Here is a 21,817-nt window from a genome sequence, read left to right on the forward strand (position 1 = left end):
AGTAGCTACATTGCGCAACGCAGAGTTCCAGGTAAAGCCGCTTGCATGAATTGTCTTACTGAAGAAACCGCTCTCAGGGAGAGAACGTGGACGGACGTAAAAAACTGTGTGTACAACACCATCGTTACCCTCAAGCGGAAATCTGCGACCAGAATGCTTCAGTTTTGAAAGGATTAGTTTACTTCATTAACATTTTGTATAGTGAATGCACTCACCCTCCTGCCATCTAAGATGTTCATGCCTTTCTTTCTTCAGTTTTAAAGACATTGGTTTTTAAGATAAACTGAGGAAAGAAAGACATGCACTTCTCGGATAACAAGAGGCGCAGCACATCTGTCAACTTGTTCTGGAAGTAAACTAATCCTTTCAAACCCTGTGCCTTTCTATTCTCTCTCTTATTCTGTTTGTTCCTTAATTTCTGTTGTTCATGTCAGTCAGGGACTGGTTTGGATTAGTGATGTTTAAGGAGGTTTATGAGTAAGAAAATGTTGTAAAGAAATATTTAAGTAGCCTGTTATTGAACATCAGTTGAAAGATTATATTGCGGCCAGTTTTGGCATTTCTCCAGCAGCTTCTTGGTGATTTTAGCAGAAAAATGCTTAGTGAATCAATAAAATTGAATGTGTTTGTAAAGATTATTTGAGTATTTATTCTGGTGCTGGTGTTTAGTTCAATAAGGACTGAGAGCTGTCCACATTAAAACAAACAACATATAATGTATTAATGTTATACTTCATATAATTCCGCCTGGAATGAACTCAATGGCGCCCCCATCAGGAATGAACTCAACAGAAAATGTCCTCGCTCCGCAGGTTAAAAACTTTTTCCTTTTATTAGTGTTTTTAAAGAATCTGAGGTGATAACCCTAATCCTGGAGACACCTAGTGTTGAAATACAGTGAACATCTACTTGTAGCTGTGTCAGAAAGGGTGGACCTCGTTTTATCTTGTCATATTTATTCTTCTTGTTCTTCTTCTTCTTGTTCTTTCTATTCCTTGCTTTAGTTTTTCTTCTCTGAGTCTCTTCTGAACTGGAACTGGAAGAGGTGTCATCACAGGATTCGTCTGTCACTGATGACTACATCAGTTGATGCGTTCTCAACACTAAATAGGTCAACAGCACTGGATTCTTCACGTCCAACTGATGTACCAGGAATTAGATCATCTGAATGTAAAATCAATACAAATGATTGAAAAAGTTTTTTGCAATATACTATTTGAAACAGTGCACAACCAGTCTAATCTCTACAAACTAATATACACAGTGTCTGTATTAACTTATACATTATACAAAACAATATGTTCAGCTCTTTGCTGCTGCATTGAAAGCTCCACTACTTGCTGGCGAAGTTCACTGTTCAAGGCTTCCAGCTTATTAACTTTATTTTGTAACACTTCTGCCTTGTTCTGCCACATCAGTATTTCTTGCATTATTGGTTTCGTTGTATTCACTGGAAGTAAAACAGGGTGACAGTTATATTTCATCTTTTGTATACAGTGTTAACATTTATATAATTATACTGTATGAAGTTAGCAGTTTAAAGAGGTAACAGATAGGCTTACCTTCACCCTTCACGCTTCCTAGGTTGTGTTTGTAACGGGTGTTTGACTGTGACATCTATAAATATTAAAAATCATTTTAGAAGGTGGCAAAACTTTTAACTCCATTGGGCAGTTAGTTAAACAGTGTTGTGCTGAAATGTCCTGAAAATTTGTCAGATCAAGCAGTTATTTACTTTTTGGTTTTATATTTAAGCAAACCCTGCTGAAAAATCCAGCTTAAACCAGCCTAGGCTGGTTGGCTGGTTTTAGCTGGTCGACCAGCCTGGTTTTAGAGGGGTTTTGGCCATTTCCAGGCTGGTTTCCAGCCCTTTCCAGCCTGGTCCTAGCTGGTCAGGCTGGAAAATGACTAGCTAAATCCGGCTCAAACCACCTTGAGCAGCCTGGTTTAAGCTGGACATAGCTGGTTTTGGCTGTGCTCCCAGCCTGGCTAGGCTGGTCAAGCTGGTCATTTTCTAGACTGACTAGCTAAGACCAGGCTGGAAATGGCTGGAAACTAGCCTGGAAATGGCCAAAACCCCTCTAAAACCAGGCTGGTCGACCAGCTAAAACCAGCCAACCAGCCTAGGCTGGTTTAAGCTGTTTTTTTCAGCAGGGAAGTTTTAAGGGAACTGGATAAAATTATCAATAATAATATTTTAATATAATGTAATCATTTTCATTTTAAATAATATATATATATATATATATATATATATATATATATATATATATATATATATATATATATATATATATATATATATATATATCCACACACACACACACACGCACAGTCTAAAAATGAATATTAAGCATGTAATATACACCCAATCTAAAGATATATTATTAAATCATGCAAAACTACTTGAAGTTTATACACGTCTTCAAAATCATAAAATGTGTGAGCACGCATTCAAAGCGAGCGCCTTCGATCTCCTTCGTGCTCGAGAAAGAGTAGTATAAGTTACTGTAGCATGTAACTGCTTCATTTAAAAGGGTTTGAAAAAAACAGACTCAAGTCAAGGAGTCGATTCCTGTCCTGGAGTCGATTCCGAGACTAGGTTCATTGAGAGTCGAGGAATCGACTCTCCTTCTCTACAGACTGATTTAGAAATCCAGTTGTTTTGCCATTGTACTCATGTACACAATATTAAATCTCATTACATTTTTACAGTCCATAAATCACGTTTTTGAACCCAAGAAACAACATAAAAACATTATTTTAAAAATCTAAAAACTAAAAACTTTTCTAAAAACTGAATTATCTTTACAAATAAACTTCAAATTCTATTTAGATTACTTGTTTCCAAAAAACATCCCTGAATAAAAGTACAGCACAAGTGCAGCACAGTATTGCCACAGCATGGGATATTAGATTATATATCAGCACAATGCACAAGTGTAGTAAAGTTGTACGTTAATATACTGCAAATTGTACTGTTGTTGAACTTATTGTAATTTTATTTGAATTTTATAATTCATTATTTTGCAGTTGCACATTTTAGTTCAGTTATCCTCCTTTAAACTGTTGATATACTGTAGTTTTGCTTCCGTTTACTGAAGTTATTTTTGTAAGGGTTTGTTTAGGCTATATTGTATTGTAAGTATGAAATGTAAAAGTAACACACCGCTCTCCTAGAGGTGCACCCGTGGTAACATATATAGCACGCTTCAAAGGGAAGCTCCACAAAAATAACTACACTCCAACAAAGACTAAATATTTTTTCTTTTGAAAGACGAGACTAGCGTGAATAGAATGATTTCAACAAAGAAACTCACCTCTTAAGCAAGAATCCAGGCAATCCAATCTGTAAAAACATTGGTCCACAACTTATTCATACATTGATAAACATCCATGGAATGCACTGCTATTATCCAAACTAATCCTTGCAGTATGTTCAATGGAGTAGCGTCTCCAGTCATAATACTAAAGATTTTGGTCAACAAAATGGCCGCCGGTCTCTTGCATTTTCGATTGACACTCCTTTGAGCCAATAGCTGAAAGGGGAAGCGTCACCATCCAATTAGCTCTAAAAAACTTGAGATGGTCCCGCCCTCTCTCTTATGAATGGGCTCTGTGGCAAAGACTTTGTGAATGAATTGGCCAGATATGCTTGTGATTTTATGTTAAGATTCTAAACGTAATGTTATTCATGGATTAAAGGGGTGGTCCACTACGATATCATATTTTAAACTTTAGTTGATGTGTAATGTAGCTGTGTGAACATAAACAGCATCTCTGACTGTAAAATGCTCAAAGTTCAACGCAAAGGGAGACTTTGGTTTTTACAGAGTTAGCTTAGCAAAGCCTACAAAAAAAATACTTCCGGGCCAGTGAGATCACAAACATACTTTTACAGCGCACACAATGCGCAGCTAAGGGGCGTATCCAGAGGCACTGTAATGTTACAGCAGAGAAAGCTGAAAGGCCGTTTAAACGCTGCTATTTCCACAGAGCTTCTTCTGTTTCTGTATTTGAGTTTCCAAATGACACGACACAAAGACAGAAGTGCTTACATTTCAATATTAATTATGTTCCAGAGAATTATAAAATACATAGCAAGCATGATTTGACAAAACACAGCTTCCAGAATCTCTCCCAGTTCAGTGCTAGATTCAGTTAAAATCTCCTCAAAGGAGTAGCTCCAACAAGCAGAAGCTGTAGCCTGAGAGTTTTTATTTGTTAAAATGTTTCATGACATGTACAGTGTCTAGCCTTAACGGTATTGTAGCAAAGTTGTAAACAATAGGAAATGCTGTTTGGCACCGCTCCATTATCATTGTTTTAAATATTCTAATAGTTCTTTTTTAACATATTCTACACATGTTAAATCATTCAAATGATTAGGGTTAAATCGCCAAAATGTCTTTTTGGGTTTATTGTCCAGGTCAGGTACACTGTTAAATATACCCCTGCATGATCTGAGATGTCTCTTGTTCCTATTTTACAGTCTTTAATTTCATGTTGATCTGACCCAAACATAAAAAAATTATCAATTCTAGAATGAGACATGTGGGTGGAAGTATATTCTTTTTTAGGAGGGTATATGTCTCTCCATACATCTATTAAGCATAATTCTTTCATCATATATCTTATTTGTCTAGTTTCTTTACTAATTTACTTATTAGAAGATGAGTCCAATTTAGAATGAAGTTGTACATTCCAGTCTCCCCCATAGATCAACGTACCTGATGCCTCCTTGGCTATAATGGTAAATATTTTTTTTTGAGAAATGCTTTGTCTTTTTCAGGTGGTTTATATATATTAAAGTACCTTCGATTTGGTCGATAGTTCCTTTTATTAGGTTATATCGTTCTTCTCTATCAGTAATCTTAGAAATTATTTGAAAGTTGGTTTTATTTGAGATTAATGTCATTACTTTTCGTTTACGACCAATATTATATGAGGAAAAGAAAACCTTAAATCCCATTTTTCCAGAATCCCATTTTCTGTTGCTTTTCTCTTTTCATTTTAGCCACGAGTTTTCTTCTTTTAATCGGATTTAGTAACCCATTAATATTCAAAGTAATTACTCTATATTCCTGTTTTTGCATATACTATAATCAGATGTTATTGCGAAGATCACGGTGACCAGAACAAGAAAAACACAAACATAAATATCTTGAACCACATAAAAAAACATTACGAAAAAGGTCTCCAAACCTTGAAGTCTTAAAATAACTTCTTAATGTGAGGGGAAAGCCTTCCTTCTCTAAAGGGCCCCTTCCTTGCTGTGCCTATTGCACAAAAAATGTTAACGAATATATTCAGCGCCCATATCTGGCAATATTATATTGTTGTATTTCTGGCTAGGTTTTCAAGTTAAATATTTCTACTAATTATAGAAAGGGATTTTAGTTGTATAAATTAGAATTCCTTCATGTCTTCCTACCAGTATGTTACTCAATGACTTGAGTCTTGGTGTGCTCTAATCGTTCATCTTGTGTTGTTGGTCAGTTCGGTTAAATACCATTCTTCCTTCAAACGATTTAAATGTCCATCATTGGTGAATTAAGTCAAGAAGTTTTACCAGTCTCTCAGAGTTCTTTGTTAGGATCTGTCAGGTTTTACCCTTCTTTCAAATGGAGCTAGTGTTGTCCCTTTGAAATTCACATAGTTTTTCCCAGATCTTCACTTGATGTTTTTACTTACTTTTCTTCCATGTCACTCCTTTTGCCAAGGTCTTTGTTTCACTTTCCCAGAGATCCCTACAATAGTTTCTTCTTCGCTGTTTATCTGTCCTTTTTCTTTCAGATCTCTTGATGCCTCCGTTATTGAATTGTACACGACCGGCCCGTTTTCCAGAAAGATTCTACGTTTCGCTGGCGATGGTGTTTGGAACTTAATCCCCTTTTCTTTCAGAATTTTTCTTATCGGAGCAAAAGCCCGTCTTTTCTGTTGGATCTCAGGTGGGTAGTCTTGGTCAAAAAAAATCCTTTTTTCGTTCCAGTGTATTACTTTCTTTCTCCATGCGGAGGACCAGTTTCTTCGTTTTGTATTCCAGGAAGAATACCACCACTGATCTAGGGTGGTGTCAGCGGGTGGTTTTGGTCCGAGTGCCCGGTAACACCTTTGGCTTTTAAGGTCCAATTTGTCGAGTGACAGCTCCATTTTGATAATCTTTCCACCAAGTCTTTTTATTATTATTAGGATATTATTCCCTTTGCTTCCTTCCGGGATTCCAAAAATCCGAATATTATTTCTACGTGATTCTAGATCTAACAGTTTCTCTTGTAAATTTTCTTGAATTTGGATGGTTTGATCGAGCATTTTTCATCTCAGCAATGTTCTCCTCAAATTCTCCAACTCGCTTCTCCACTTTGTTGATCTGCCGTAGCATTTAGGTCTGTGATAAGGCCATCCAGTTTTTGATTGACTTCTTGTTTAAAGTTCCTTAGTTCCATTTTCACATGTTTTGCGAGAGAATCTTGGAAGGCGGTTAAATCGCATTTAATATCTATCTGGAAAGCTTTGATGTCCGTATGTATTGCTGCAATGCTAGCTGACAAGCTATCAGCTATCCCGTCCGTCTCTGATTTATCATCTGTTGATTTCTCGTTTTTTTTTTTCAGGTTTTAATGGTTGTTTTTGTCCCCCTCCATGTTATTTAAATATGGTTTAGGTTATCATATATGATGTAAAAAGGAGAATTAATACCAGTGTGTATGGGAGCACTCTTTCTATGCTGCTACATGTGTCGACGCCATACCGGAAACCATCCCATGTGATTCTTAAGCTGCCCCAAATGAGTGAAACTCTGTACACACTGATCATGTCTAGGGTTTCTATCCAGTGTGAATCACTCATGTGTTTTCAGGGTTCTTGAGTGAGTAAACCTCTTACTGCACTCCAGTGTGAATCCTCTTGTGCCGTTTCAATTCTGCAGCTGTAATAAAAGTCTTCTCACACTCCAAGCACATATACTCTCTCACACCAGTTTGGATCTTCATGTGTTTATTAAGGTGTGATGATTGGCTGAAACTCTTCCCACACTGAGTGCATGTGAATGGTTTTTCTCTGGTGTGGATCTTCATGTGTCTATAAAGCGTTGATGATAAGCTGAAACTCTTCCCACACTGGTTGCATGTGAATGGTTTCTCTCCGGTGTGGATCCTCATGTGTTGATTAAGGTGTGATGATTTGCTGAAACTCTTCCCACACTGAGAACATGTGTATGGTTTCTCTCCAGTGTGGATCATCATGTGTTGATTAAGGTTTGATGGTTGGCTGAAACTCTTTCCACACTGAGTACATTTGAATGGCTTTTCTCCGGTGTGGATCATCATGTGTTGATTAAGGTGTGATGATTTGCTGAAACTCTTCCCACACTGAGTGCATGTGAATGGTTTTTCTCTGGTGTGGATCTTCATGTGTCTATAAAGCATTGATGATCGGCTGAAACTCTTCCCACACTGGTTGCATGTGAATGGTTTCTCTCCAGTGTGGATAATCATGTGTTTATTAAGGTTTGATGAATTGCTGAAACTCTTCCCACACTGAGTACATTTGAATGGCTTCTCTCCGGTGTGGATCATCATGTGTTGATTAAGGTTTGATGATTGGCTGAAACGCTTCCCACACTGAGTGCATGTGAATGGTTTCTCTCCAGTGTGGATCTTCATGTGTTGATTAAGGGATGATGATTGGCTGAAACTCTTTCCACACTGCGTGCATGTGAATGGTTTCTCTCCAGTGTGGATCCTCATGTGTTTATTAAGGCAAGATGATTGGCTGAAACTCCTCCCACACTGGGTGCATGTGAATGGTTTCTCTCCAGTGTGGATCATCATGTGAATCTTAAGTTTGCTTTTGCTTGCCAAACTCTTTCCACACTGAGTGCAGGTAAAACAACTCTTGTCTCTCACTTTTAAAATACCACCAGTCTCTAAATGAGTTTTGTCCTCAATTTTGACATGCTGTTCCTCCTCTTTACTCTCCTCATAGTCTTTAATTAGGTCTGAAATAAAAAAAAGTTCAGTTTTTAGTAAATCATTAAAACTCTCATCAAAAGCTGAAGTGAAAAGGCACTAAAAACATTGGCTACACAAACCTTAATTTTGATGCACATTAAATGTAAAAACATAGCAGATCATATTTAGATTGATCTTGTCATATTAACCTCCTGGGGTCCATTACACACATACACATTTAAGCAGATTCTTATATGAATGATCCCAGATCATTTTGGTCATATTGATGAGACATAAATTTGAAAGCTGTAAATGGCCAGTTTTTTTATTTGTATATATTCGTAACCACAACAAAACAACATGTTTTTGTAAAACTTGTAAAGCAGATAAGAAATGCTTTCTCCTTCTATGCCTGACTGGTAAACCTGTCAGAAAAAACAGCGGAATCTCTGCAAATATTTGCCTCACAGACATGAAACATATCTGCATAAAGCTTTAAATCTGCACCTTTAGATGACAAATGTTCTTGAGGTAAGTAATCTGCATGTAACAGATGCAATGCAGAAATCTAAAACTTAACTGTTTCAGCTCATCAAACAAATGTAAATATTAGTCAAAGATAACACAATTAAACACATTGTGCAGTTTCTAAATGAAGGTTTTTATTCTTAAAAGGAAGACAAAGTACTGAACTATATAGCCTTGTGTGAAAATGTTTTTCCCCATTAAAACAACTTTAATTTTTCACACCGACTTCAAGTTCTCTAGCCACACCCAGACCTGATTACTACCACACATGTTCGCAATCAAGAAATCACCTAAATAGGACCTGTCTGACAAGGTGAAGTAGACCAAAAGAGCCTCAAAAGCTAGACATCATGCCAAAATCTAAAGACCTTTAAACACAAATAAGAAAAAAAATACTTGTGTCATGAGTAAAAAAAAAAGAGTGAACTCAAATGCAGAACAACAACAAGTCTTTATTGAGAGTGAGTCCCGGAAAAAGCAAAAATCTAATTAAACACCCAGTCGGGTGAGCGCTGAGAAAGTGCTGTTGGAAAAAACAACCAAACACTCGCTTACTTGCGGTCCTGAAAACAATCACATGTTGAGTAACATAATAATATGCACACAAATGATCGATAACATACTGACAAACATGAAGTGGTATAAACAGGAAAAAGGGAAACGAGAACTCCTGTGACTTCAAATAAAAGTAGATGACAAAAGATAATCTGTAACTCAGAACAGGAGGAGAGAGCAAAAGCGTGAGTTATGGTGACAGTACACCCTTCCTCAAGAATGCCCCCTGGCTTTCCCTTAGGACTCACTATGGACCTGATGAAACTGATCAATGAGAGAGCGGTCCAGCATATCCAGAGCCGGAATCCAACATCTCTTCTCTAGACCATAACCCTTCCAGTTTACCCGATACTGATAACCTCTCTACCTCTCCTCCTCACATCCAGAAGCCAGTGCACTGTGTATGTGAGTGACTTTCTGACCACACATGTATAGAGGGGGCAGACGCTTCATTCCTATTGCCAGTCCTTTTCTGGTGATCCTCCATGTCTGGAGGCATCTCTGAATAAATGAATGCATGAGGGAACAATTGCATCTGGTTCTTGGGAAGAGAATACGCTTATTTCACACGGCCACCATTTTAAAGAACGAAAGCTAGGCTGCAGTGGGAAAAACATGGAAGTATAGGATCAGCTCTGTAAACATTGCAACAACATGCTGTGGACTACAAACCTCCAGCTGTTGCCACAATTTCAAAACGTAGATTGGGGTAAACATCACTTTAATATCATTCAGTTCAGTTTAATTTAAACAATTAAAAGCATATTAGGCATCAAACTAAATTACAATCTCTTTAAGAGTAATACGCTTAAGTGTCCTTCTAGGATTCAGTTCATGGCACCAGGTGAACACCTTGAGGATGATTCCTTGCCTATGTAACCGGGTGAGTGATAAAACAATGCAGTCCTCTGTAGCACACCCTTGTGTTGTCTGTAATAGTGTTGTACCATGTCGCAATCCATATCTGGAGTTAGTTACACTTCTTCCTTGACCACACATTTAGGCTATCCATATCTAGAGCTAGATACAATACTTCATTGACGCACGCATTTAGAATTGTCTATTTTTGCTGTAACCAATGAGAACTGTTTATCTGGATCCCACCTTTTCTGGACTTGTGTAAAGAGTATAATTGCTGCATTGTTGTACTGTAAGTCAGATCGGCCTGCGAACTCATCCAGAGTGTGAAGCCCTTCTGCCATAGAACTGCAAACTATCTTCAGTAAATTTTTTATTTTTAATTGCATTTTCGACTCTTGAGTCTTCTCTTCGTCTGACACACCAGACTTTTTCTTAAACTGTTTGTCTATTATTAAACTATTTAACCCCAACAGATGGGACTGTTAGCCTAACCAGCACTAAAAGGGAGACAAGCCAATAGACAACATGGGAAAAGAGTTATATGCATATTTGACCATGGTTAATCTGGAACTCCAAGATGATGGTTCCCCGCATGCGACACAACGCAGGACTCTCTCCAGCTGCAGATTAGCTTGCTCGGCCAGGCCATTGGTCTGTGGGTGGTGCTCATGAGAAAGGCTAGCAGTCGCCCCCATCTGTCAGCAGAATTCTGGCCAAAACCTGGACACAAATTGGGAAACCCTGTCTAAAACCATGTCAACTAGGAGCCCATGAATACGGAAGACGTGGTCCAAGACAATGGCGGCTGTCTACCTCATTGAAGGTAATTTGGGGAGGGGAATAAAGTGAGCTGCCTTTAAGAATCTGCCCACCACAGTGAGGACTACTGTGTTGCCACTGGATGAGCGTAACCCAGTGACAAGCCAACACAAACTGACCAGTGTTCCACACCATTGAGAGCCACCAGAACCATTGCTTGATTAAGCCAAGGGTGCTATTTGCTCCTGGGTGGCAGGCTAGCTCAGATGAGTGACCCCTACGGTAAAACCTTGGTCCGGACTGACTCAGGCACATAAAACAAGTTACTAGGGCAGTTGATGGGCATAGCAATGGTACGAAGTTCCTACCTGACCACAGACTCCACCATCCTGCAACGACCAAGTTTAACCGGAAGGGTGGGTCTGGGTTCAACCTTACTTATCCGTGACAGTGAGTCGACCTTTACATTTTTGGACCCCAGGCAATAAGAGATGTAAAAATGAAACTGTGAAGATGTTAATTTTTGATATCAAAAACAGGTTTGTCACTAGTGACGATGGTCATTTCTTATATCATAAATGTGATTGTTAATAGGGACATTAGTCATTTTAAATTAACTTGTCAACAATTACCTTGTTGATATTAGGAATTAAATTTTTGATATCAAAATTGCATATTCTGAGAACAAATATAAGGCTGGATATGATTTTTTAATATCAACAGTTACATTTTTGATATAAAAAAATGCTGATTGTTGATACCAGGAATTGCATTTCCACTAGTACCAACCCAAATTCTTATATTAAAAATTATGTCATCGCTTGGAGGAAAACATTCCTCATATCTAATATGAAATTTCAACTAGTAATAAACATATTTCTTGATATCTGTAACTTAATTCTGACAAGTTTAAAATGCATTTTGACTAGTAAAAAATGCTATTTCAGATCTCATGTTATGCTTTTTGGAAATGTGCATAGTAATGAATTCATCTATGTGCTGTAGGGATAATTTACTAGTCTGTCAGATGAAGAAGAGCCAGAGTCAGATTCATTCAAAAGAAAGGTTGCTGAAGATTGCAGTTTCATCAGCAGAAGCCAACTTCAACACTCGCAGTGAGTTCGTAGACACAGATAGGTTCAGAACATTTCCTCATGGGTGCGGACATACAATTCTGAACGATATCTAAAAATGTTATTGGTCCAACCCATCGCCTAAAGCATACACTAGATCTAAGTGATGTTTGATAAACAAATTTCGGGAGGAGCACGCGCAGAAGTTTCAGTATCAAATACGTCATTGACAATTATTCTATTATCCAATCAGTTCTTGACCAAACCCCTATATATACCAAAGCTGTCTTACCTGCAGCATCTTACGACTTTAGCATCCAAACTTCGACGCAGAATGTCTGAGATTAATCTCTTCGCAGAGGACGACGCCTTCCTTGCCGAGGCTCCTCTGAGATCTCCCGCCGGTACCCAAAGCTCCGTAGCCCCGCAGAGCGCATCAGCTCAGCCCGCGGCTCCACCTCGAGGCCGCCGTTCAGCCAGAATCACGGCTGTCCGATCAAGACGGGGCTCACCATCTCCATCTCCCAGAAGGCAATCCTCTCCAGCCTCATCATTTGCCTCAGCCATGTCCTCCGTCCCAGCCACAGGGATAAACACCGTCTCTGACCTCCGCCAAGCATTGGCCAGCGCAGGCGTCACCGTTCCGCGCCGAACCACCAAGGCGGACCTCCTGGCTATGTATAACGCCTTGCAATCCGGAGCACCACTTCCTTCCATCACTCCACCTTCCAAAGCCACGAAAAAATCCGGCCAGGTCCAAAAGTCTCCATACCAGCGTCCGGATCGAAACCAGTCTTCCAGACCCGGACGCAGCAGCAGGCCGTCAGCGAGTCTGGGGAGAGCCCAAGGTCCAGAGGACGTAGGATCTCAAACCCCGGAAGTGGGACTCCACGCCGGCTCTGGACTCGTTCCTTCGAGCCGCCAGTATAGCGTGAGCTTGCCTCCGCTAGCGGCACCAGAAGTTCATCCTCAAATATATCCTTGGCCCGCAGCCCCCCCTTCAAACTCAAGCGCAGGGTCGCTACAGGAAGCACAGGCCCAAATTCACATCCTGCCTCCCCATTCCTCCCAAGCTCCTGCGAGCAGTGCGAGCGCGAGGCCGCCTCAGCTCCCAGCTCAAAACCCAGCTCCTCTAATTCCTCCTCTTCTTCCCCAGGTTTTCTCAGGCCCCGACGCAAGTTCCAGCGCGAGGCCACCTCCGCTGATGTCACTAACGTCGGCAGCCCCTCCTCTCTTCTCTTTTCCTCCCACTGGTGATCCTAGGGCCAGCAGCAGCGCGAGCATGCCTCCGCAAGCGGCCCTAGCTTACAACTTTCCTTCAGGCCCCGATGCAAGTTCCAGCGTGAGGCCGCCTCCGCTGATGTCACTAACGTCGGCAGCCCCTCCTCTCTTCTCTTTTCCTCCCACCGGTGATCCTAGGGTCAGCAGCGCGAGCATGCCTCCGCAAGCGGCCCTAGCTTACAACTTTCCTCCAGGCCCCGACGCAAGTTCCAGCGTGAGGCCGCCTCCGCTGACGTCACTAACGTCGGAAGCCCCTCCCCTTTTCTCTTTCCCTCCCACCGGTGATCCTAGGGCCAGCAGTAGCGCGAGCATGCCTCCGCAAGCGGCTCTAGCCTCCAACATCCTTCAATCACCTATCCATCCATACCAAACACTGCTAGCATTTTCACATATCAGGAGATCACAAGCCACTTCCCTTTCAGACCCCCTTTTTACAGACGATAGCAATCGCCCAGTCACTCGTTTCTGGTTCCAGAAGCATCTTAAATGCGTCCTAATTAAGTCGGGCTTTCCAGCTGACAATTTCTCCAGCCATTCCTTCAGAATAGGTGCAGCCACCACTGCAGCACAAAATGGTCTATCAGAGCAGCAGATCCAAACACTCGGACGCTGGTCCTCACAGGCCTTTAAGTGCTACATTCGAGCCGACCGCTCTCACATTAGAAAAGCCCATCAAACCCTTATTCAAAACACATTCCTTCATTGACACGACACTTCCTTCGAAATACACTTTGCATAATATATTTTAATAACGCTAATACAGCATCTACATAGCCGTTCCAACAGGAGATGCACACCTCATTATTATGCACCACTGCAAGCGCAGAGACTGCTCCCACGGGAGACGTACACCTTTTTATGCACCACCGTTAGCGCGGTGACCGCTCCTACGGGAGACGTACACCTTTATAATCATGCACCACCGCAAGTGCGGTGACAGCTCCCACGGGAGACGTACATCTTATGCACCACTGCAAGTGCAGTGACCGCTCCCTCGGGAGACACACACCTCATTATTATGCACCACTGCTAGTACAGTGACCGCTCCTACGGGAGACGTACACCTTTATATATTATGCACCACTGTATGTGCAGTGACCGCTCCCATGGGAGACGTACACCTCATTATGCACCACTGCAAGCGCAGTGACCGTTCCTACGGGAGACGTACACCTTTATAAATTATGCACCACTGCAAGTGCAGTGACCGCTCCCATGGGAGACGTACACCTCATTATGCACCACTGCAAGCGCAGTGACCGCTCCTACGGGAGACGTACACTTTATAATTACGCACCACTGCAAGTGCAGTGACAGCTCCCACGGGAGACGTACACCTCATTATCATGCACCACTGCTAGTGCAGTGACCGCTCCTACGGGAGACGTACACCTTTACAAAATTTTGCACCACTGCAAGTGCAGTGACCGCTCCCATGGGAGACGTACACCTCATTATGCACCACTGCAAGCGCAGTGACCGCTCCTACGGGAGACGTACACATTATAATTATGCACCACTGCAAGCGCAGTGACAGCTCCCATGGGAGACGTACACCTTATCATGCACCACTGCAAGCGCAGTGACAGCTCCCTCGGGAGACGTACACCTTAATTATGCATCACTGCAAGTGCAGTGACAGCTCCCATGGGAGAAGTACACCTTACCACCACTGCCAGCGCAGTGACCGCTCCTATGGGAGACGCCCGTCTCCCGTGGGAGCGACGACTCCTGCTGGAGACACTTAACGCATCACCATCAATACAGTTACTGCCTCCTCCCGAGACACACACCTTGCAAAGCACAACCATCAGCTTAACAGCACCCCTCCAAATTTTGAAGATCAGCAAATTTTGGGGGGCTCACCCACTTGTCTGGCTGCTGTCCTGTAACAAAATAAGCAATTTTTGGGGAGCGTTCTGGGGCCGGGCTAGATACTTCGCTCGAATCCCTATTCCTCTTTGTTTCCTGATAAGAGGAATGACTCGAGTTTAGGTGTCTTCCCCGAGCTCAGAGCCCTCTCCCCGGACAGCACGCCAAATACGCTTTATTCTGAAACTGTTGCAAGTGTGAACTCGTGAAGTGATGTTTGATAAACAAATTTCGGGAGGAGCACGCGCAGAAGTTTCAGTATCAAATACGTCATTGACAATTATTCTATTATCCAATCAGTTCTTGACCAAACCCCTATATATACCAAAGCTGTCTTTCCTGCAGCATCTTACGACTTTAGCATCCCTCCACCACCCCGTCACCTCACCTCTTAAGCATTACTATCCCGGGGGGAGCGTTCTGGGGCCGGGCTAGATACTTCGCTCGAATCCCTATTCCTCTTTGTTTCCTGATAAGAGGAATGACTCGAGTTTAGGTGTCTTCCCCGAGCTCAGAGCCCTCTCCCCGGACAGCACGCCAAATACGCTTTATTCTGAAACTGTTGCAAGTGTGAACTCGTGAATTCTGTCTTATGGAATTGAGGTCATTGATGTAGACATTATACCACAAAGTGATGATATTACAGACCACTACCTCTTACTATATAAGCTGTGTTTACCTGAAATTAGCAGATCCGCTCCGATATATCGTCCTAGTAGAACTATTGTTCCGTCCACTAAAGATGAATTTATAAATAACTTACCTGATCTTTCTCTACTTCGAAATGCACCCGCAAACGCAAATGACCTTGATGTAGTAACCAGCAGTATGGATGCCATCTTTACTAGCACTTTAAATACTGTGGCACCCATCAAACTAAAAAAGGCTAGAGAGAATAAATCTACACCGTGGTATAATAGTCAAACCCGCGCTCTCAAAACAGCAACCCGTGCCCTGGAACGTAAATGGAAAAAAACTAATTTAGAAGTCTTTAGAATTGCATACAAAGACAGTATGTCCAGCTATAGGAGGTCTCTAAAATCTGCCAGGGCTGAGCACCTCCGCAAACTGATAGAAAATAATCATAACAATCCTAGATTCTTATTTAACACCATCGCTAAATTAACAAATAATCGGTCATCTTTGGAACAAAACGTTCCACCGCAAATTAGTAGTGATGACTTCATGAATTTTTTCAGTGATAAAATAGAAGGCTTTAGACAGAAAATAGGAGATATTAAACTTTCTGCACCGCCTTATACTTCAGATCCAGTAAACACGTCTCTGAATCTAAATAACCTACAGTGCTTTAAAATCATAAAACAGGAAGAGCTAGACAAAATTATAAATAGCTCTAAATCAGCTACGTGTATATTGGACCCAATTCCAACAAAATTACTGAAAGAATTGCTACCTGTTATAGGAGAACCTCTTCTTAACATTATCAACTCTTCATTATCTTTAGGCCATGTTCCAAATCCTTACAAGTTAGCTGTTATTAAACCTACTATTAAGAAACCACAACTGGAACCCAGCAACTTAGCTAATTATAGGCCTATTTCAAACCTTCCATTTATATCTAAAATACTAGAAAAAGTTGTTTCTGCTCAATTATGCTCCTTTCTGCAGACCAACAATGTTTTTGAAGTGTTTCAGTCAGGTTTCAGAGCTCATCACAGTACAGAAACTGCATTAGTGAAAATAACCAACGATTTACTCTTAGCTGCTGACCAAGGGTGCATCTCGCTATTAGTTCTACTCGATCTTAGTGCGGCATTCGACACCATTGACCATGGTATCCTTATTAATTGCTTAAAGTCTACAGGTGTCCAGGGACATGCCCTACAATGGTTTAAGTCATACTTATCTGACCGTTACCAGTTTGTGAATATTAATGGACAGCCTTCACAAATCAGCCCAGTAAAATACGGGGTGCCTCAAGGATCAGTTTTAGGCCCTTTGCTGTTTACAATATACATGCTACCCCTGGGAGACATTATTAGAAGACATGGGATCAGCTTTCACTGCTATGCAGATGATACTCAATTATATATTTCAACTAAACCTGACGAGACGTCTAATCTGTCCAAGCTAACTGAGTGTATTAAAGATGTTAAAGACTGGATGACCAACAATTATCTTCTCTTAAACTCAGACAAAACAGAATTATTACTTATTGGGCCTAAATCCTGTACACAGCAGATCTCACAACTCGACCTACAATTAGAGGGATACAAAGTTAGCGTTAGCTCTACTATAAAAGATCTGGGTGTCATATTAGACAGTAATTTAACTTTTAAAAATCATATATCCCATGTCACAAAAACTGCTTTCTTTCATCTGAGAAATATCGCTAAGTTACGAAGTATTCTATCCATCTCAGATGCAGAAAAGCTAGTCCATGCTTTTATGACTTCTGGGCTGGACTACTGTAATGCACTGTTTGCTGGCTGCCCAGCATCCTCTATTAACAAACTTCAATTAGTACAAAATGCAGCTGCCAGAGTTCTTACCAGGTCTAGAAAATTTGATCACATCACCCCAATTTTATCCTCCTTACACTGGCTGCCTGTTAAGTTTCGTATTGAATTTAAAATATTGCTTCTTACATATAAAGCTTTAAATAATCTAGCTCCTGTTTATCTAACCAATCTTCTGTCTCGCTACAATCCAACTCGCTCTTTAAGGTCTCAAAACTCAGGGCTTCTGATAGTACCTAAAATAGCAAAGTCGAGTAAAGGAGGTCGAGCCTTCTCATTTATAGCTCCTAAACTCTGGAATAGCCTTCCTGATACAGCCGAGGCTCAGACACACTCTCCCAATTCAAAACTAGATTAAAGACCTATCTGTTCAGTAAAGCATACACTTAGTGCACCACTTGGGGGCTTCCACACAGGTTATGCATCTTGTTGATATACACTGTGAACATCAGCTACGCTAATTATTTTCTTTATTCTCCATTTCCACCTGGGGATACTCTTCCCGAGGCCCTCAGACTATGCAGAGTCACTGATTCGATCCAAGACCAACGACGAGATGATCCCAAGGTTTTCTATATCCTGGACCTGGCCGAATCCTGAGCAGCTACTGTGATGGTCATGGAGGAGTGGAGAACATGAGACTGATTCCTGTGACGCTCCAGAGACAGACGAGTCTTCGCTGAGGCCAGCTTCCAGCCTCCGCCACTGAGACTACAGCTCTGCACAAAAGTTTGGCCAGCGGAGAAATTAAAATGGTCGTGCCCAACTGAGCCTGGTTTCTCTCAAGGTTTTTTTTCTTCACTTCCGCCTTTAGTGAAGTTTTTTTCCCTCTCCGCTGTCGCCACTGGCTTGCATGTTTCGGGATCTATAGAGCTGCGCATCGTAGGATTTGCTCTTCAGTATTTGGACTCTCAGTAGTGATTATTAAATCACACTGATCTGAGCTAAACTGCACTGAACTCAACACTATAAACTGAACTACACTGTTCCTATTTACTGTGACCTTTTATGTGAAGCTGCTTTGACACAATCTACATTGTATAAGCGCTATACAAATAAAGGTGAATTGAATTGAATTGAATATCTCAAGCATACAAATGTCAGACATCTGCTAGGCTGTTTAGAGCTGATCCCAGACCTGTGAAAGGATCTAAATTCGAATTGAACATACACACACCCACTTTCAAGGTACAATCTGTTTCTTACCCAAGGCTGAGTGTACTCTCAGCCGTTTTTATCAAAACTCCTTATCTGCATTCAGGCTGCTATATTCTCACTACACAAAGTCTATCTTGAATAAATAGGAAAACCACTTTAAACAGAATTAACACATAATAATAATTATATCAATAATAATAACAGACAAAGATAGGGACAAAGACACTTCAAGTGAAAATTCCTAAATTCATCCATTCATTTTCTTTTCGGCTTAGTCCCTTTATTAATCTGGGGTCGCCACAGCAGAATGAACCGCCAACTTATACAGCATATGTTTTACGCACCAGATGCCCTTCCAGCCGCAACCCATCACTGGGGAACACCCATACACTCCCGTCCACACACATACACTATGGCCAATTTAGCTTACCCAATTCACCTGTACCGCAAATCTTTGGACTTGTGGGGAAAACCGGAGCACCTGGAGGAAACCCAGGCGAACAAGGGAAGAACATGCAAACTCCACACAAAAACGCCAACTGACCCAGCCGAGACTCGAACCAGCAACCTTCTTGCGGTTAGCGACAGCACTAAAATACCTAAATATATTTTAGAAATCAGGTAATATTTAACTTCATTCATTAGTCAAAATCATTTCAAAGATTAAATACTGATTAAAATATTCATATGAATAAATTAATGTGAAAAAGGATAAATGTTGGTACTTGCTGAGATGGATTGGAAGACAGAAGCCTGAATTCATCAGTGCATAGTGATGACGAAACTACATATCTGATTTCAACAACTAAATTTTCACTAGTTAAATGTAGGCTGCCATTCAGACTTAATTGTTGATATCAGGAATTCTATTGTTAATTTCAACAACTAAATTGCTACTAGTAAAAATTGGTTTGTCCTCCACACACTTCTCCTCCACTGTTACATCTTCCCTACCCTCACACACATAATTCTCACTTCTTGATGTAAATAGTGCAGCAGAAACACTCTGTTCCACTTTAACATCCTGCTTAGGTGAGATCTGTCCTGTCTCCACCAGACCAATGCACCCTACTCCCTCTAACCCCTGGTTGTCGGATGGTCTGAGAGAATGGTTTGTGTTGGAGTTAGGGCATGTTCTGAGATAACATTGGACAGCACCCAGGGCAACAGAGAGAGCATGGCACAAATCAAAAGCCTCCACCTTAGCAGGTACCAAACCCAGCTGCCATCATTAGCCTCCCAACTCCATTCGGCCAAAATTCCATACTACCATAACAAAATTAACACCACTTCAGACATCCACAAACTATTCAGGACATTTAATACCCTGCTCTGTCCTCCTCCACCAACTCCTTATCAGCTGGCCTCCTTTACACAAAAAAACACTCAAATTAGCAGTCTATTTCCCACCAAATCCAACCTAAATCTCCATCAAACAACACCCTCTGAAGAAAAATTCACTCTCTTCTTTCACTCCACACTGGCACATTCCTAAACACTTTTAAACAGGTGTAACAGAGGCCAGCTAGTGAAGGGTTGTGCAGGTAAACCTCATTCTTCTGACCTCTAAAGGTGCTCTGGCGACAGATGCTAGGGGCCATGGTCTTTAGCCGCCTTGTTAGAGCAACTGTCATGCGGAAGGTCGCCAGTTAGATCCCAGCTCAGAGCGGGTTGGGTGGTGTAGGGCCTGCGGGGTTACACAGGCCTGGGAAGCTCACTGTTCAAAAAGCCATCACTCAACATCTCATTGGATGAAAAATACCCTGCTGAAAAATCCAGCTTAAACCAGCCTAGGCTGGTTGGCTGGTTTTAGCTGGTCGACCAGCCTGGTTTTAGAGGGGTTTTGGCCATTTCCAGGCTGGTTTCCAGCCATTTCCAGCCTGGTCTTAGCTTGTTTTACTTAGCTGGTTTTGGCTGGGCTCCCAGCCTGGCTAGGCTGGTCAAGCAGGTTTTAAATGGTCATTTTCCAGCCCAACCAGCTAAGACCAGGCTGGAAATGGCTGGAAACCAGCCTGGAAATGGCCAAAACCCCTCTAAAACCAGGCTGGTCAACCAGCCAACCAGCCTAGGCTGTTTTAAGCTGTTTTTTTAGTAGGGTATAGACCAGTTTCTCTCCTATTTATTGCCAATACACTACAAAGTGCTGTTTTCAACTAAATTTCCAAATTTTTTTACTCACATCAAACTGCCTGAAGTACTTCGGCTTGGAAAAAAAAATCAACTGCTCACTCATCTGCTTACGTCACCTTCCCTGCAAATCCACACATTCAACACAATTTCTCAATCCAGCTGGGATCATTCACCATTACCCCATTTAGTTTGGTAAGAAATTTTAGGGTGATTCTGGATGATCAGTTGTCCTTTAAAGAGGACTTTGCTTACACAGCTCCATCATGCAGATCTGTTGTGATTTTTTTCTCATTCAGAGAGTCAGACAGGGACCATAGTCCAAAACAACACTAGCTACATGAATACACTGGAGAGTGGAGTACAGATGTATCCGCACCTGTACAATCACTTGCAAAGAGATTTTAAGCCGCAGAGGTGCTGTTTGCCAGATGTTTATGAAACTGTTCTTCTCTCAGCCGCCATCATTGTGTTTACGGTAAACGCGAGGAGCGCAACACATTTACAACCCCACCTACTGCAGTGTTAAAGAGCCCATATTATGGGTTTTTGAAAATTCCCTTCCATGTAGTGTGTAACACAGCTCTAAGTGAAGTGAAATATCCAGCTAAGGCCTAAATCTGTAAGTGTACAGTGTTTAAAACTGTTGATTCATCTATAAAAGAGTCGACTCATAGTGCTTCAAACGAGTCGTCTTGATAACGAGTCATTAGGTGTTTCGTGATGGCGTGGCTATGAAACACAAGTAGTTGCGCGCGCAAACCCGGGAGATTTGAAACCTGCGGCCCCGCCCACTAACAGAAAAAAAGCCACACACACACACACACCGGTCGAATGAAGTCACGCTGTGCAGATGGATATTATTGACAGTTCACCCAAAGATGAAACCTCAGCAATATAGCCGAGCCTTGAGCTGTTCGAATGCTTCTGGAAACTACATGCTTACAAAGTTAAGACTGTCAGAACATGGATCAGTGGATCATGAATCAGTTTCTTCCTCCATTTCACAAGTGTAAGTACGTGCGATTAAAATTGTTGCCTCGTTTACTCTAGCTTGCAAATTATGTATTTAGTTGTGTTTTGTTACTTGTAACCTCATGTACTGTATCAGGTTAACTCTTTATTATCATATCGCGTGCAAAGCCACGTTGAAAACGCGATGCGTGCCGCT

At 41.4% G+C, this 21,817-nt stretch overlaps 1 pseudogene; it reads right to left on the minus strand.

The window, feature by feature from the left end:
- Window positions 1–705: 705 nt before the first annotated feature.
- LOC130222239 (oocyte zinc finger protein XlCOF6-like) overlaps window positions 706–21,817 on the minus strand; it is a 34,274-nt pseudogene continuing 13,162 nt past the window's right edge.

Source organism: Danio aesculapii, chromosome 4, assembly GCF_903798145.1.
Source record: "Danio aesculapii chromosome 4, fDanAes4.1, whole genome shotgun sequence".
Taxonomy (NCBI): domain Eukaryota; kingdom Metazoa; phylum Chordata; class Actinopteri; order Cypriniformes; family Danionidae; genus Danio; species Danio aesculapii.